The sequence below is a fragment of the Emydura macquarii genome, unplaced genomic scaffold (genome assembly GCF_026122565.2).
Source record: "Emydura macquarii macquarii isolate MOO-44397 ecotype Brisbane River unplaced genomic scaffold, CSIRO-AGI_Emac_v2 contig_1253, whole genome shotgun sequence".
Classification (NCBI taxonomy): domain Eukaryota; kingdom Metazoa; phylum Chordata; order Testudines; family Chelidae; genus Emydura; species Emydura macquarii.
In genome coordinates this window covers 72,556,950-72,575,550 of record NW_027131390.1, presented here as the reverse complement: position 1 = coordinate 72,575,550, position 18,601 = coordinate 72,556,950, and the positions used below count along the sequence as shown (strand labels likewise).

At 40.9% G+C, this 18,601-nt stretch overlaps 1 long non-coding RNA gene across 2 annotated transcripts in view; it reads left to right on the top strand.

Annotated features, from left to right (window-relative positions):
• Positions 1-16,572, top strand: part of LOC137154161 (uncharacterized) — a 32,470-nt gene extending 15,898 nt beyond the window's left edge. The window contains exons 1-3 of one of the 2 annotated variants that reach the window (XR_010920117.1): positions 11,617-11,767; positions 14,329-14,464; positions 16,382-16,572. This is a non-coding gene — a long non-coding RNA (uncharacterized lncRNA). Of the gene's footprint in view, positions 1-11,616; positions 11,768-14,328; positions 14,465-16,381 lie in introns of those variants that run through there. The other variant, XR_010920118.1, reaches the window with a different exon arrangement.
• The last annotated feature ends 2,029 nt before the right edge of the window (positions 16,573-18,601 follow it).

Sequence of the window (18,601 nt, the reverse complement as noted above, 5' to 3'; positions counted from 1 at the left end):
GAACTAGCAGCTGCAGCCCGGCGTATGGTAGGAGCTCCCATCTGGGGCACCCTCAGCCCTGCCCCTCCCCAGTTCTGGGCCCAGCACTCGGGGGCTAAAGGGGCCTTGGGCTGGTTGTGTTTGGGGGGGTTCTGACCCTCAGTGCCCCCCAGCCAGGCACCCCGGGCAGTCACACACGTCACCCACCCATAAGGCCGGCCCTGTCCGGAGGGAAAGCAGACATAATTTAAGAGATGTGCCTTTTGTCCTGCTGTATTCTCTGCCTCCAATGAGGTGTCTAGCATATTTAGGAGAACACTCTCTTTCCTGGTGCACAATATGTAGCACCTCTACTCAGAGAGCCCATAAGAAAAAATAATTGGCTCCAAACCATGCTGCCCCAGGAAGCCCTAGTCTCCAGACCTCCTTCCATGAGTAAAGATAGCCCTGCATCAACCTCAGCAGCCTAAGGCTCTGCGAAAGGTGTCATCCTCCAGTTGGAGGAAGCGGGGAGGGTAAAATCCTCAGTACTCGAAGGATTCCAAGACCTTAGATCTGAGTTCCGAAAGTAGCGGTTCAGGTGTTGGCTGGTTCTGGTTTTGGAGAAACTGGTAGTGCACAAAGCTGCCCGTTACTAGGGCCATGCACTGTCTGGAGCTCCTTTCCAGTTACTCGGGACTGTTTTCAAATATAGTACTTTGCATTTGTATTCTCACTGAATTTCATTGAGTTGATTTCAGATCAATTCTCTAATTTGTCATGGTCATTTTGAATTCTAATCCTGTCCTCCAAAGTGCTTGCAACCCACCCCGGTTTGGTGTCATCCACTAATTTTATAAGCATCTCAACTCCTTTATCCAAGCCATTAATGAAAAATATTGAATAGTAAAAGACCAAGGACAGACCCCTGTGGGACTCCACTAGATACATCATCCCACTTTGATAGCGAACTACTGACACCTACTCTTTAGGTTATAGGACGCTAACTGAATTAGAGAAATTTTGATCATCAGAGGTGCAGCTTATTCTGTTAAATTCTAGAAAGTAATCTGCTTGAAAATGCTATGACCTCAAGTGGAAAAGGTAGATAATATATCACCTTCATCAGCATCATTTCAGTCCATTGTTGAACACCTTTGCATTTGAAACTATCCACTCTCTCCATTTCTTCACTGAAAGTTCACTTAACAGCCATTTCAGCCACATATCTGTAGACAACAGAACCATATTTACACATGATTCAATCAAGAGATTCAAAAAGGGTATAGTGAACTGATACCCACTGGTAAAAGATCCCATAGCATGGCACTTTAATCTAGTCCTTATTTAACTCATGAAACCACTGATTAAACCTAAATTTTGAGTGCTTCACTTTGCAATTTCAATAAGAGAGAGAGAGAGAGAGAGAGAGCGAGAGAGAGGTGGGGAGATAGATCTATATGGAACAAGAGGGAGAATTTTTGAAGAGGGGAACCAGTTGCACATACCAACTCCTTGGGATTTGAAGAACAGAATTGTCTTCTGAGTGTTTGCCCACCTATTCCTGCTGGGGTTTGTGAGTGAGCCAGTACTTGTGAAAATAGTTTTGTAGGTAACATGTTAAATTACATTATCAATTCATATTGGAGAATTTGTAGTGTTCTGGGCAGATATTTTCGTTTGTCTGTCGTAATACCTTTTAATACTGTGTTGCTTGTCATCAAATAGCTAGACATGCTACAAAGGAACTCTAGTTTTGATTTTTTTTTTATATATTTCACAATGTTTGCATTCTGAGGAGTTCTACAAAGTAGAGAAACTCGGGGAAAAATTCAAATAATCCAGGAGGATTTAAAAATAGCCACTCTTCACTAGAGCCACCCATGCTCTTTGCTTTTGTGGGCTTTTCCCATAGGAGCTGGTGTTTCCTTTCTAAATGTCATTTAAGTAGTGACATCCCAAAGTGTCCATCCTGCTTTCATCAATGTACAGCAGATAGTGCAAATGGCCCAGCATATACTTTGAGGACCAATGTTGAAAAAGAAAAAATCACCACAACCCACCTTACCTTACTGCTGACTCTTTGCTGCTTCACCTGGTGGTACTAATGGATGCTTAGCGAGACTGACATTACCTGAAATCTGAAATTAATATAGGTTGAAACTCGTGGGCTTTATCCAGGGGCACATTGAAACAAAGTATACACTCTGTTACTTTCCTTATTGGCATGTTTTGTATCATGCCCTGCCCCTCTTACTCCTTAGAAGAAACACTGAAAATTAGGAGTTTCAGTCAATATTATTACCTCCCTGTCTCTTCTAGGCTCAGTGACTCACCCCTCCATCCAAGAAACAATCAGATTCTTTGCCCTCCTCCATATCTAGAAAGAAATTTAGATAGGCACAGATATTGTCACAGCCATGGCTCCATATATAGCACTTGGGAGTCATTTACTGTTTGGCTCCTGTTCAACAAGACCTGCTTAGTTTGTCTAGCTATGGAGGAGATGGGGAAGATATAGTTGGTCTTTGTTTCCTTACAATAGGACCATGGGTTTTCTCAGCGAGAATGTGGCAAAGACACATTGTTTTTCAGAAGGTGTATATTTGATGGATTATACTCAGTGAAACTAGCTAAAATAGCAGCCACAGCTCCTTTCATGTTGCTGAACATGAAGTGACATAGTCAATCTCGTGTTTGACTAGAATTTTGTGGCAGTGCACTGAAGTGACAAACCTTTGCTAAAATGGAGAGAACACTAAACTGTCAGAGGAAAGGGGTCAGGAAGGTTTCATGATTTGGAGACAGGCCTCAAAGATTTGGGTTGTCCCCTAAGAATATCCAGGCAAAGAAAAATCAGTCACTCAGTCATTCATTTTGGGATGGTATTGTTTATTTTAATGTCCAAAACGTGCTAGATGCTTTGCAGACAAATATGGAGACCAGGTGTCTGCTCCCTAAAGATCTTCTAGTCTAAATAAAAATATGCTTCTCACAGCTTGTCAGCAGACAGAAGTGACATGTGAGAGCTTCCTCACTTTAAATGAACTAGTCTGACTTTGTTCACTACTCTGTTCCCTAATTTGTTTTTGGTGCTGAAGTTCACTATATTCCTTTTGAAATCATCAGATATAATATCTTTAAAGGCTTTCTATCAATTAAGTTAGACTTGAGTGCAGTGAGGTTGCTCTAATTTTGCATAGATTTCTTAAGTCCAAACCTATAAAATACTCTCTTTATGAAACATTTGGGCGATGATCATTAAAAATATTACTCTCTGGAAGCATTTGGGGAGAAATCCCAGCCCCATTCAAAACAATGGCAGAACTTCCATTGGTGTTAGTAGGGCCAGAATTTCACCCTGGATAAGGGAATAACTGAAGTTCCATTACTAGGAATATATTTTAAAATTATCCTTCTCCAACAGTCATCAAGATACCCAGACTTCCCCCATTCCTCCAACCATTTACAAATATGTCATTGTGCCCAGGAATTAGGTTAGATTTGTACTTTGTAAATTTCCCAGCTTCCCTAAATGTGAAATGTAGTGCCACTCCAGGCCCTTTCCTAGAGGGGTGTAGCAGGGTCAGTTCATGTGCTCCCTTGTGGCCAGGGGTGCCTCTACAGTGCCCTGCTAACACTTCCTCCCCTTTTCAGGACTCTCCCATTATGCTCACACCAAATAAACAGTCTCCAGGTCCTTCTGGAGATTTTTCATTTTCCCAATACCACAAACCAAAATTGAAACAACAATGGAATGCAATGGAATGAGCAAAGGCTGAAGGAACTGGGTATGTTTCGTTTGGAAAAGAGGAGATTAAGGGGGGACATGACAGCGGTCTTCAAATACTTGAAAGGCTGCCATAAAAAAGATGGAGAAAAGTGTTCTCTCTTGCCACAGAGGGCAGGACAAGAGGCAATAGGTTCAAACTACAGCATAGCAAATCTAGATGAAATCTCAGGAAAAGCTTCCTAACTGTAAGAACAGTAGGACAATGGAACAGACTGCCTAGGGAGGTTATGGAAGCTCTTTCACTGAAGGTTTTCAAAAGCAGGCTGGAGAGCTATCTGTCTTGGATGGTTTAGACACAACAAATCCTGCACCTTGGCAGGCGGTTAGACTAGATGACCATTGTGGTCTTTTCTAACCCTATGGTTCTATGAATATAACAGTTACCCTACTGGTCTTCAGTTCTATCCTCAGAGGTATCTCTTCAACAGCTTACTGCCAGGCCTCCTGCCTGTGGCAGTCTCAGCAACTCTCACAATCTCCCTGACTGAAAGCTTCTCTCTGCAGCTTCCTTCCCATTGCAACTGACTGCTGCTCTCATAGTGGAACCACATGATCCAACCTAGCTGTTTCTCTTCATAATCAGGGTTGGCTAGCCCTAGGCCCTCCAGCCTTACAAGTAAGCCCTCATTACATTCCCCCCTAAAACCTCACCCACCCCAGGGCAAGTTCTACTTGAAGTGATACTTCCCACTCCCCAATTTACCAGTGTCACTGGTCATTTGAATGTAAGATTGGGGTTCTTAAAGCCTCCAGCTCCTTTCCTGTAGGGTTGCCTCATGTTCCTCAACTAACTTCTCCCATGTTCCCTGAGCTACCCACACACTTCCCTTGTTTCCTCAAGGCCCACCATTTATGTGCCCACCATCTCCCCATAGGGCATTGTCTAGGTCCCAACAGCAACTCCTGGAGCACAGTTTGGGTTCCACTGTCCCCTGGTCTGGCACCTGGTTCCCAGGACTCCTCTCTCTCTGGGACATGTCTAAACACTAGAGCTTCTATTTTGTCTATCTCACACTCTTCCTTCTCGGGTGGTCTGGCTTTCTGGTCTAAACTCTCTGCTGTATCTATAGAGTGGGCCCGTAGCCCTTATTCTTACTGCCTCTTTTGAGATAAATGAGGTTCACAAAGTCTGCTAACAAACTGTACCTGACACCAAGATTTGCTAGACTGTCCTTGTGAACATGTCCCATTTTTGACAAGATTTATTGTCTTTCTTATACTCCTCAGACCAATGTCCCACTTCCCTATGGTTTCAGTCTTCCAAAGGGCAAGTACTACATTTATGACCTTCCATCCCACTGTCAAGCTGTCTGGAATGGTTCACGAGCATGGATATGAGCCTCAGGGCAGACTGTTACAAACCAGGCCATAAACTGCACACTGGTTATGAGTTCTATACTTAGATTTCACCAACCAAGTATCAAGTGTGAATTCCTCGAGCACTATAATAGCCTTAACACGGAGTCACAGGCAGTCCCCTTGGGAACTCTAGTCTATCTTACCACCCAGGCAAGCTTACCTTTGTGATAGATGGTCCCCTTACACCAAAACTCACAACAATATTCAGGTAAATCCCAGTCTCAAAGAACTGGTCACTTACTCCAGGTCAATTGCACCCTATATTGTACACCAAAGACAATCCTATAATAAACTAACTAAAGATTTATTAACTAAGAAAAAGAAATGAAAGCTATTTATAAGGTTAAATAAGGTAAATACACACACACACAAATGAGTTACAGTTCCAGGTTACAGAAGGTGGTAAAAGTTTCTACAATGAGCAAGCTCCATAAGTCCTTCAGGGCTAACTCAGGCCAACCACTGGGGATACCTTGCTTATGCTTAGAAATCTTGCCATCCCAAAGTCCAAGCAGCATAGAGACCCAGTTCTTTCTTGTCAGGGATTTTTATTTCCGTTTCCCAGCTGAAGGGACGAGTTCACCTGTACATCTCCTCTTCATGGGTATTGGGGAATAATCAACAAAATCTTTTGTCCTCTGATGTTTCAAAATGGCTCATTTGGCTTCAATGGGCCTTCTTGGTGGGTAGGACCTAACACCTTCTGTAGGAAGCTGGCATTTTACATTAATTAATGCTCCTTTTCTGTTTGATGACTTACACAATTATAGAGATTTACAATGCAAACACTCAAAATCTTATAACCTAGAGTACATATATTATAAGTGAGATTAATGCATGCAGCAACTTATAAGTATTTCATAAAGTCTAAACACATTTGTATAAATCTAATACCTATTTTAACAAAACTAACATACAGGTGAGCCAGACTGGTTTCCAGCTATGCATTTGTCAGTGTTCAGTGAGGCCTAAGGGACTGAGCATGAGCTGGCACCTGATCTGCCAGCATCACATTAGAAACATACCTTGTAGGGGCTCATCTTCCTCTTCGGAGGGGATAGGCTCTTAGTACCCCAGCGTACCCACATGGCTGAAATAACACTCTGCAAAGTGACATTCCATGACAGGCAGTCTCTCTGAATGCATCCTGCTTTCTCATAACAAAAACACACTGCTGGGGTCTGTCACACATTCCTTATGGAATTTTTATCAATTGGATAGATGAACTGTTGATCATGTCCCAGGCTCGTCTTAAGTTCTTCCCTCGTGGACTTCTCCTGGTCGGGATATCATGTTACTGGCCTTCCCCCCAAATTGGGTGGTCCATGACTGTCCCATTGCTTCAACAGCTCGTCTCCCTCTGCTTCCAAGCAAGCTTTTGCCTTTCCCACCGCTTTTGCCACTGATGCCAGCCAAAACCATTTTACCTGCATTTAAGCTCCCACAGGCAAGACTTACAAAGAAGTCCATGACTTTCCCCAGAGAGTTCATCTCTGGACTCAGACCCCATTCAACCAGGTTTCACAACCTCTGGATTACCACATGGGCTCATTAACTCAGTGGAAATGGCTCCATGCAGAATTTATGCCAGTATGTTTCTAGCATCAGTCCTAATCTGTCTAACATGTCTGCTTTCAGTTTTGGGTATGAGTTTTGCCTGTGAGTCACTCAAAGCTTTATAAGCAGGTACACATTTTTTTTAATAGTGGGGGTGATTAATAACTGGAACAAACTATGAAGGGAAGTGGTGTATTCTCCATCCCTTGATGTCTTCAGATCAAGACTGGACGTTTTTCTGGAGGTTATGCTTTAGCCAAACCCAGGTTATTGGACTCAATACAGGGGTAATGGGGTGAAATGTAATGGACTGTGATATATAGGAGATTATACTAGATGATCTAATGGTCCCTTCTGGGCTTAAACTCTGAATCTGTTCCCTAGTCTCATCATTTGACTGATTTTCTGACATCACTCTGGAAGTCCAGGGGCCAATCTGTACTAATACTGGAACACTCAGTCTCTGTAGTTCATGATGGCCAGACAATTTATCCATCACAAACTGCTGAAGAACAACAACCTACAGTCCGGAACACATTTGTGATCCTTACAGTCTTGGTGCCCTTTGGTAAGTCAGGCCAGAAAATTCTAGACATTTCTACTTGAGCTGCTGCTGCTGCTGTTGGGCTTAAGAGCTGGTTTGCTGCCTCTTCCCACCAGCCAGGTAGTGTAGCCAGTCAAGCTGCCTACTACAGGCCAGCTGTGCTCTGCTGCAGGCCCTGGTTTCCGACACCTGCTCTCCATGGAAAATCCAGGCATCTGGGCTGCAATCCCCCACTCCCGGCTCCGACACCCTGCTGCTGCCCTTCCTGAGACAGGGGACTTAGGGAAGTGCAGGGGTTTCCCCTTCAAACTACAGCTTTGGGGCTCCAGCAGGGGACGCCCCACCGCAGCCCATTACCTCCTGTGTAGGAGACAGGTTCCCGGCTGTAGATCTGCTCCACGCAGCTATCTCAGGCATGGCCAAGAGCAGAGGCAGTGACTGCTGGGTCTCTACACAACACCAGCAGCGAGGGGGCTACCCATGACAAGCTAATTTAAGGAGCCCATCTAGGCCGTTAATTGAACAACAAGCACCTGTGCCTGATAAAAGGCCATCATGGCTCAGTTACAGGGAGGTGCTCATAAAGAGACAAGCTCACCTAAGAGACAGGATCTCCCACAACTGAGACACAGAGGTCTCAAGGAGGGGAGCGGTGCAATCCCTGAGCCCAAAGGGAGAGACTTTAGTTCAAGTTTATTTGTATTTAATAAAGTAGAACCCTAGGCGGGGAATTTTGTCTTACATCTGTTAGGAGTGTGTGCAGTTCTTAAAGGGCCCTGAGAGAATGGAAACCAAGGCAGGGAGTATCTGCAGCACCACACTAGCTCATCAGGGATAACTATAGGGCAGACACACCCTGCAACAAACTGCTTATCGATAACTTTCTGCTTGATTGCTGTGCTATTAAATATATACTAGGGTTAGTGATAAGTTACAGGACTCATTACCCACTCTATAAAGAATGAAAAACCTGGATCCAGTTCAAGAAAAAGTAAATTGTCCAATATAAAGCAAAGTTGAATTTTATCTCATTGACACTCAAGGTACTATGTTTTTGAGAGGCTCTGAAATTTTTTTAAAAAGAGCTAAATACTCTGCTGGCCAGCATAAGGTCATAAAGATAAAGCTAGTCTCACTATGACCCATTGAAATCCACTTGCCAAATCCTGAACATCCAAAGCTAATGTGAAGTAGTCACTTGGAATGTCAGCAGGGATCTCATGGGGGTTTCTATTGCCACTTTTTCAGTATTTGCAACAAGCGCCATGCTGGGAAAAATGTAACATGAAAGAAAAGAACAAATGGATGCATGAAAACAACTTTCCTAAGCTTTTCTCAAACCAGGTTAATTCTGTTTCCCAACTTTCACATGAATCTTGGGGCTCAGCATGGTGTGCTAGTAGTCTCTAGTTTTTCCAAACAAAAACACTATTGGGATTAGCGTGATCTTCCGTTTCTTCTGGACAAGTACGGCCACATTCATCCTGATGTAACTCTCCTGGCCTTATCACTCCAGAAATAAATTTGATCTACTGTGCTTGAAAGAACTGCAGATGTAAGCGGAGCACACAGCCGGACATCAGGCCAGCTGCAAGAATGCAAGAACAAGTAGTTTGCCTGGAGTATCACCTTCCTAAAATGTTTGTTGTGGCAGAATGTCACTCCAAAGAGGCTTTTGTGTGATGGTCCTCAGATTTTTGACATAGGAAGATAGATGTGTTTACATTCAGGCACTTTTTTAACCAGCCCGGTTAGTACTGTTTTAAGCACATACCCCACCCTATTTCTTTAAGCGTGCTCTATCTTCTTTCTCATTACTTATAGTAGTACTATTTCTTTATACTGTTAAGGATAGAGGAGCCCTGCTGGCTATGTCCAGTTACTCCATTTGCAGAACAAAACATGTGCCACTCATTTGATTTAGACTAAACTGAAAATATGAGAACATAAATCCACAGCACATTTCAGAAGCAGTTTTTCTTCTGATCATTAGTTTTATAATTTATTATTTGTATTGCAGTAGCTCCCAAAGGCCTTGATCCCACTGTGCTAGACACTGTACAAAAAACACTCCCTGTCCCCAACATCTGATTATCCAGTTCAGACATTCTCAGTCGGGGTGGGGGGCTGTATCCTGGAGGTCTTGGACAAGTTTCAAGGGTCATGACCAGCCTGTTCTTCCCTTTTTGCGAAATATGGGGGAGATGCTACATCCTGGCAAGACTGGGGGTCGAATTTGCAAGGGTCCCAGTATGGAAAAGGTTGAGAAGCACTGATATAATTTAAGACAAGAGGAAACAATGTGTGTGTCATGAACAATAGGATGGAAGGAGGACGGGGATAACAACCATCACTCTTTTTGCCTCTCTGTTCCTTATATTTATGGATTTACTCTCTCCTTTTTCTATAGAAGTTTTCTATAGTAAGAGATAATGCTTGATGAGAATCCATGCAGAAACTGGGGGTTAATTTCTGTTGGTGCTGGACAATTCCCTGTGTTTTTAAGGATACTCCAGAAGCACTCTCCTTTGAGGTATTCACAAAGTTCAGGTGTTTCAGTCGCAACAGCTCTCTAGTAATTATTTTAAATAGAATGTATAGTTTTTGACATGCAGAAGCATATAGCTTTAAAGATGGGAAAGTGGAAATGGTCCAGTAATCTCATTTGGTGCACTGCTCTCTATTTAATTGCATTGCTGTGAGGGGCAGGTCAGCAAGATGGGTGGGAAGAAGTAAGCTATTTCGGTTTTCCTTGACACAGCATAAGACTTTTCTGAAACACTGACTAATGTAATTTCCCAGAATTGTCAGGACTTTACTCCTTGTACTGCTGTATCTGCTCAGAAATATTGATTTTAGCTGCAAGGAATTCCTCTTAATAAAGTTTCTTTCACCCCACATTAAAAGGTGAGGTTTTAAGTTGGCAAAATGATTAAAAGTAGAAACTATTGCTGAGAGAGCTACTTTATTTACTTTTTGAAACAATTCTTTCTACAGTACTTGATCCCCATTTTCATGCATTAATGATGACCCATTTCCCTGCATTTCATTGATTAGTGCTGCATTATGCAAATACTGTTGCAGCTAGAAAAGAGATACATATTAACTATGTATAGAGTGCATGTTAGTTCAACATTGTAAATGTAATCTGATTCAATTTTGCTTTAAAATAGTATTTCCGGTATATGTAGGCTAAATTCTCATTAATATTAGAAAACATATATAATGGCAAGTGATTCAGAAGAAATCAAATAAAAGGTTATAACCTATTTAGAAAGAATCAAGAAAGCAAAAGTGCAGAGAAAGTGGCACGTTGGGTCAAAAATGGCCTTACTGTTTCCGAGTCACTGATAGCTCAGAAGAAAATATCTTAACTGTTTATGGATCAATGTCCTAACAATAAAGCATAAGATGCGGTAGTAGTTGTTTGCTGCAGACCAGCAAATCACACTCAGGAACAGCATGTCCAGCACCTATCTATAATACATAGGAAAAAAAAGCTGTCTGATCTTGCGGGACTTCAGTTTGAGTGACCTGAAGATCTCATGCTACCAGTGCTAAAACATCCTTGGAATTTCTAAAGATTATTTATGACAATTTGCCAAGTCAGATGTTGCATCCAACATGGGGGAATGCCATATTAGACCTCATCTTTACTGACAAAGAGGAACTGATCACAGAAAAATGAACGGTAACTTAGTTACAAGTGATCATGACTTGATCACATTTATAATGTGCAACCAGAATAAAGTCCAGACTAGATAGATAGATCGATCCTTTGTCCTTCAAAAGGGTTAGTTTCACAAAGCTGAAAACAATTAGCCATATCAGCTGGGAGGAAGAATTTAGTGAGAAAAATGTGAATGATAATTGGGAATTGCTTCAGAACACTTTACTCGGTGCCCCAAAAGTCACAATCAAGGAAGAAGGCCATATTGGTTAGAAAACCCACCTGATTTATAGTGGAAGTGAAAGCGGCTATAAAAAATGAAGAAGAAATATATAACAGATGGATGAAAGGGGAAATTGATAGTAATGAATTATAAATCAGAAGCTAGAAATTGTAAAAAAAAATTGATAAGAGAAGCAAAGAGACACAAGGAGAAATCTATGGCCCACAGAGTCAAGGACAATAAGAAGAAGGTTATTAAGTATATTAGGAAAAAAAGAATCCCTAACAATGATATTGGTCCATTACTAGATGAACATGGTAGAATTATCCAGAATAATAATTCAGAAAAGGGAAAAGTGTTCAATAAAAATTTCTGTTTTGTATTTGGAGAAAAAAATCGGGTGATGAGGTCAGATCCTATGATAACACTCTTTCCATTCTCAGGAATATCAGAAGGATGTTAAAAAGCAGTTACTAAAGTTAAACATTTTTATATCAGCAGGCATGGATAACTTGCACCCAAAAGTTTGACAAGAGCTGGCTACGGAGCTTGCTCAACATTAATGTTGATATTCAGTACGTCTTGGAACACCAGAGAAGTTCCAGGAGACTGGCCGAAAGCTAACGTGCCGATATTTAAAAAAAGATAAACAGGATGACACAGGTAATTCTAGGCCTGTCAGTCTGACATTGATCCCGGTCAAGGTAATGGAGCATCTGATGTGGTTCTCAATTCATAAAGAATTAAAGAATGGTTAATATAATTAATGCCAATCAACATGATTTATCGAAAAATAGATCCTGTCAAACTAACTTGATTTTTTTTATGAGAATATAAATTTGGTTGATAAAGGTGATAGTGTTGATGTAATATACGTAGACTTCTGTAAGGGATTTGACGTGGTACTACATGCCATTTTGATTAGAAAATCAGAAAGTTATAAAATTAACAGGGCACACATTAAACGGGTTAAAAAGTTTAAAATGAATAGGTTTTAAAATGTAATTGTAAACAGGGTTCATCATCAAGCAGGTGTGCTGTTCGTGGGACCCTGAAAGGATCAGTTCTTGACCCTATGCTATTTAACATCTTTATCTCTAACCTGGAAGAAAACATAAAATCCGCACTATAGAGTTTGCAGATGACACAAAAATCAGAGAAGTGGTAAATAATGAAGAGAACAGGTCACTGATACAGATCAATCTGGATTGCATGGTAAGATGGACGCAAGCAAACAGGATATGTTTTAGTATGACTACATGTAAATGTATACATCTAGGAACAAAGAATGAAAGCCATACTTAGCTGATGTGGATCTCTATCCTGGGAAGCAGTGACTCTGAAAAAAACTGGGGATTCATGCAGATAATCAGCTGAACATGAGCTCCTAGTGGCCAAAAGGGCTAATGAGATTCTTGGATGCATAAAAAGGGGAATCTTGAGTAGTTGAGAGGCTATTTTACTTGTATTATTGGCACTGGTGCAACTCCTGCTGGAATACTATGTGCAGTCTTAGTGCCCACAATTCAAGAAGCATACTGATAAATTGGAGAGGGTTCAGCGAAGAGGCCCAAGAACGATCAAAGGATTAGAAAACATTCTTTATAGTTAGGTTTGGCAGAATTTGCTATTATTTTTTTTATTATTTGATGGATAATATTGATGTTTATTTTAAGCATTTTTAAAAAGATTTTTATCAACATATTTTCACAGTTGCAGGAAATTATGCAGACAATTATTTTATGATAGACATTGAGAGTCAAAAAGTAAAAGCTTTATAAACCATTGAAACACAGATTGGCAACATCACATGTAAAATATACAAAGTCAATATCCTTAAATCACCAAATCATACCTGCTTTTACTATTCATTTGCTAGTCCATTTGTAACAAGCCTAATTTAATAGTCTAAATCACTGAATTTTGACTCTAAATATTCTTAAGTAGCATTTTTATTATTTTGCCTATCTGTAAATTTTGATTATTAATGAAAGATTTTCTTGGTTTGTGTGTGTATGTGTGTGGTAAAATTGATGTTTACCAACAAAATCTAATCCTACCAAGCCTACTTTTTGTGATAGCCCCAAAGAGCTCAATCTATTTAGCTTAAAAAAGAGAAGGTAAAGGGATGACTTGATTACAGTCTATAAGTACCTACATGGGGAACATATATTTAGTAATGGGCTCTTCAATCTAGAAGACAAAGATATAACACAATCCAATGGCTGGAAGTTGGAGCTAGACAAATTCTGATTAAGACACGCATTTTTAACAGTGAGAGTAATTAACGATTGGAATGACTTACCAAGGGTTATGGTGGATTCTCATCACTGATCATTTTTAAATCAAGACTGGATGTTTTTCTAAAAGATTTGCTCTAACAATTATTATGGGGAATTTTTATGGCCTGTGTTATACAGCAGGTCAGACTAGATAACAATGGTCTGTTCTGGCCTTAGTATCTATGCATCTATGTATATAGCTTTTGTTTTATGTGAGTGTTATTTTTATTTTATTTTTAAGTAAGAATACAGATATTTTGCTACCTTCAAATTTACATTTTTTATAGAATTGTCCTCATTATTTTGGCTACTGCCAGTATTGCTTCCTACATGATATTGGTAGAAATGAGATATACATATCATCCTGGTATCATAAATGAAATGAAAATATATGCTGCTCATCACCCGACTGTGCCTATTTTTCTATCTCATCTGTTAGCTTCTCAGTGTAATATATTGTTAGAGTAATCTGCCTATAAGGGAATCATGCTTGTTGACAGAACCTCCAGCTTAAAAATGGCTGTGTATATTAAATTCCCCAAATATATGCATGATAGCTCAAAATGGGACATTTGTACAATGTTCCACAAGTGTTTTTCCTGTAATGAATTAACACTACAAGAAATTCATCGCATCACCTTGCTATTTGCATTATAACCGATGGGAAAACATTAGATGACAACTAACATTTTACTTTAACATTTTTACTGCAGTGAGGAACCTTTTTCCAGTGATGAAACAGTCAATATTTTAGACAGTCCAAAAGTATCCTTGATTGTAAACACTGAATTTTTAATCTGTTTCCTGGGAATTATTATTTTATGTTCAAGTTAAATGCAAAATAAGAGTAAAAAACTATGGTTTTGGTGGTATTATGGAAATGTTTGATCTCTGTATATGGAGGATATGGTAAACATATTGAAACTTTGTTGTATTCTACAGTGAGGGAATGAAGTGCATCGATTGCTTGTGATTATTAGCTGGAGTGGGATAAGCCTTCTCCTTATTATGCAGATTAGTGAAGCTCTCAGTTCCAACATATTGTACAGATGCAAGAGAGCAGCTGCTCTTACAGATGGTAAGTACACAGCTCCATTAGTATGTATCTATTGTCTGCTCTTGGCTTGCTTAGAGGATGACAGGACTGTGTAAAGAGGAATTGTTATACAGTGAAATGTAAAGGAGAACACATACTCCTAAAAATTCTTACCCCAGAGACTATTTACACAGCAGGGCAGACAGCAATCAAATTAGAAATCTACCCTAAATAAGGGCTTTCGTATGTCACAATTAAGCTTCTGTAGTTTTTAAAACAGATTAACCATTAAAATCAAGGAGTATAATTCAAATTTCACAACAAACTGCTGCTAAACAGTCAGATTAAAAAAGAAATCCTATGAGGTTCATCGAGGAGTTTGCAGTATATTCAGCTCTTTTGGGACCTTCTTTTAAATGACAGATGGATGGATAAACAAATCCTAGTTAATTTTACATAATCATACAATGGTGCACAATATGAAATAATATTTAATTTATTAAATGTTTCACCATAAGAATACAGCATGTTCATGCAATTGTTGTATTAATGAGAGCTGAAGCAGCTAAGTTACTATAGACAGCACTGATTGTGCATGTATGTCAATTATTCTTTGAGAAAATGCTGAACAGAACATTAGTTAACCATGTAGCCATTTTTAATGTTGTGCACAACTCTTGGGGAAACATAGCTACAGGCTGATAACTGAAAGTAAAAGGCAGTAATTTGGGACATCATTTGTGTCTAGATGTATGAACTATGGTTTTATGAGATAATATCTTAAAAAGTAGTTAATAGTTTACTTTTGTAGTTTCTAGTCAAAGAGGATTTACTGGTTTTTTTGGCGGGAAAGGGTAAAACCCTCATTTATGGTGTCATCCTAGTCTGAAAGTCCTGATATCTGGAACTAAGAATTTACAGCCAAAATTTTGGGGAAAGAATATGCATTTGGGAGTGTAATGGGGTATACTGGCCCTTTAAGACTAAAAGGGGGCCAGAAGACCCTGTTCCAAGGACACTTGAATAAAGAAAGGCCTCAGAAATGGCCATATAGCAGGAAGACAGGAAGCAGTCCCAGGAAATTAGTAGTTGGATGGGAAAGGCAGAGTATCCTGGTTTGAAGGGCCAGGACTAGGAGCTCTGTAGTGTAGGGTGGGTTAGGCTGCTGTTTCTCACACCAGTTTGGGGCGGAAGTTCCCCAAAGGAGGGTTGTATATATGCGGTCTTTTCCCTCAGAACAGGAAGTGTACTGACAGGGAGAAGAAAGACAGGAGAAGACTGAGCCAGAAGACTGAGCTTCTGCAGGGAGGGACGGGATTGGTGGCTCCACAAAGAGCAGTCTAGGGCAGAATAAGAGCTGCGTCTATGGCAGAAGAGCTGGAAAGGAGTATGAACTATTGTGGTGCTATGATGGACTTCACATTTGGAGCACTGAGGACAATTTTGAATTGCTTGCAGCTACTAAATTAGCACCAGGTGGTGGTTGGTGGTGATCCTAAGAAATGCTGTGGTAGTTCTTTAAAGTCCCAGAGAGGGAGAGCAAAGGTAGGGTGGGGCACTTCTGTCTATGCGGGGGTGCCCAGTAAATGGCAACCCCATTACAGGGAGGATAAAGAACTGTGAGTCGCCCATGTTCAGTTCAGATAGACTTTTATCATGTTGGACTGGGTTTGGAAGGTGAGACAATACTTAAATGTCCATATATGTTTGGGAAAAGGAAGAGACTCTGTTTAACATAAATTGACAAGCCAACTCATCAGAAAAATGTCTGAAAATTTACCACACATACTTTGCTGGAATTCTAGCTGACAGGAAGTTACAGACTATGTGTAAACAATATTTAGTCCCTACACTATTACAAGGCCAAAATAGAGCTTTATAACATTTTCATGCTCAGCAATGCAAACTTTATGCCGAAGTAGTAATTGATTTAATTATTATTTTATACTATCTGCGCAGGGTCAGAACCAAGATTCCATTTCAGTATGCTCCCCTGCAAAAGAATTGCAAGGAATTGGAACAAGAAATGAGGAAAGTAAAGCAGCCCCAGTTTAAATTACCCCTGTTCTCCATACACTGATATCAGTGGGTGGTAACTGCTCCATGGGGCACAATGTGTGTATTCCTCGGATGGATCAATAAACTGAAAAAATGACTTACTCTTTTAGTGATATGGATTTCTTCTGTACTCAAACCGACAACACACTGAAAGACAAGCATTTTCCCAAACAGTTGCTAGTTACACTTTTACATACTTGAACTACCCTGTATCCTGCTTGGGTTCAAATATCAACGGCATGATAACTATACCTCATAGTCCAACCATCACCTCTTCAGAGCAAGAGAGAGGATCTTTCCTCTTGCTCCTAGGGAATGAACAACCACCTAGCTAAGTTATTATTCTGCATCTATCATCATAGTATCTGAGCATCTTACCAGTGGCCAATAAAATGAAAAGATTCTTTCTTTCCCCCCGGCCCCCCACCTTCCTCCTTGAATTGGTAGGAGTACTTGGTTTGTTTTGACTGTATGTTTTTAAATAAATAAAATAATAATGGCACTTGGCTCTAAAAGTAATCAAATTAATAGCCATCCTACCCATGGGCACCAGGTCCGTATAATTTTTGGTGGTGCCCAATCCCATAATGGGTCCTGGCCAGGGTGCTGGGTGCACATCACGTGGGAGAGGGGCGGGGCCAGAGGAGGGAGTGGCCGCCACCACTCCGCACACTGCTTGGGGCCAGGGCTGGTGCCAGAGCAGCTCGGTTGGTCCTAGACAGCCACTGAATGTGTAGGAAGGGGGGGGGGGGAGGGAAGCAGAATGGCCGGGCTGCCCTGGGGACCACTGCGCTCTGCCCCTCCACAGCGAGTGCCACTGGAGGCTTCACGGCCAGCCCCCCAGCACCACAGAAATATTGGTGGAGCCAGTCCCACCATCCTCAGTGTTGGTGGAGCCTGGGCACCATGGGCTCATATAACTTGTCACCGATGATCCTACCTTCTTGTGGTAGAGAGTTCCACAGTCTTGATCCAACTGCTTAGAAGTCTCTAGTGGTGGAAAATCTGTTTGTCCTTGATGACCCTGTAAATTTGATCTGAGAGGAAACACCTGCACTATTTCAAATAATTGCTGTTAATCCTGCAACCTTTTGGAGATGGGACAGAAGTATTTGGTAATCAACCAATCAGCCAACTGCAAAGGGAACCAGCTGAACAAATATAGATGTATATCACATATCCCTGGACAAGAAGTTATCCATCTGCTCAAGAAGTGCTATCTGTGTCCTGCCACCTAATGAAGATCCAGAATGCTGGCCAGAATTGAAAGGTGGTTCTGAAGATTTCTCACTATTTACTTCTGAATCAACGTGCTTAGAAAAGAGGGGTTAGAGATTGCGTGGTAATTTCCTGTGGATTTTAGCACTATGTGATGGCTTCTTCAGTATGGATGTATTAGTAAATATTGTTGCAAGCTTAGGGTTTGAGAGTAGTTTTCCCTCTTCCAAGGAGGTGGTTTACTTCTGTTATGGATCCCAAATACTTTTAACTCTTTTTTGCCAGCTAGGAGTGGCAGAGATTAGAGTAGCAGACGCTGCCCCTCACTACCTTTAATGCTTCCAGAACTAGAATTTGGGTGTGGATGAGCCAAATTCTTGGACAGAGGATATTGTGTGTTTAGTTCTCTCCTGAGCTTGCTGTTCTAGTGTCCCAAAAGGCCATTTTTGTGAAATAAAGTGATAGTTCTTTGCAGCTTGAAGCGTGGGGTTCTAGGGTTGAGTGGAGTCAGCTTCAGTTTACAGAGTGAGTTACAGTCTGGAAAAGATCTGTAGTGTGTGACTTTGCTACCTCTCTGGCAGAAGAGTGGTAGAATCTCTTTGCATCCTGCACAGAAGTGGCTTAGATTTTTTCAGAATTCCTTGTGCCAGAGTCTATTTAACATCTTCCATTATGAAGTCTTTTTTCCTTATGCTGTTTCTGTCACAGATAATCCAAGAACCATGGAAATGTGTGGGCAGTCAGATGATAGGGGACTTTGATACTAGACATCCAGCATCAAAACACCCTCCTCACACTCCACTGACCACACCTGTTTCTATGACCGCAGCTTCACTAATGTCTTCACTAATGATTGCAAACTCTGGCCACCTGATTAGGGAGAGGTTTAAGGAAATTTTGGGA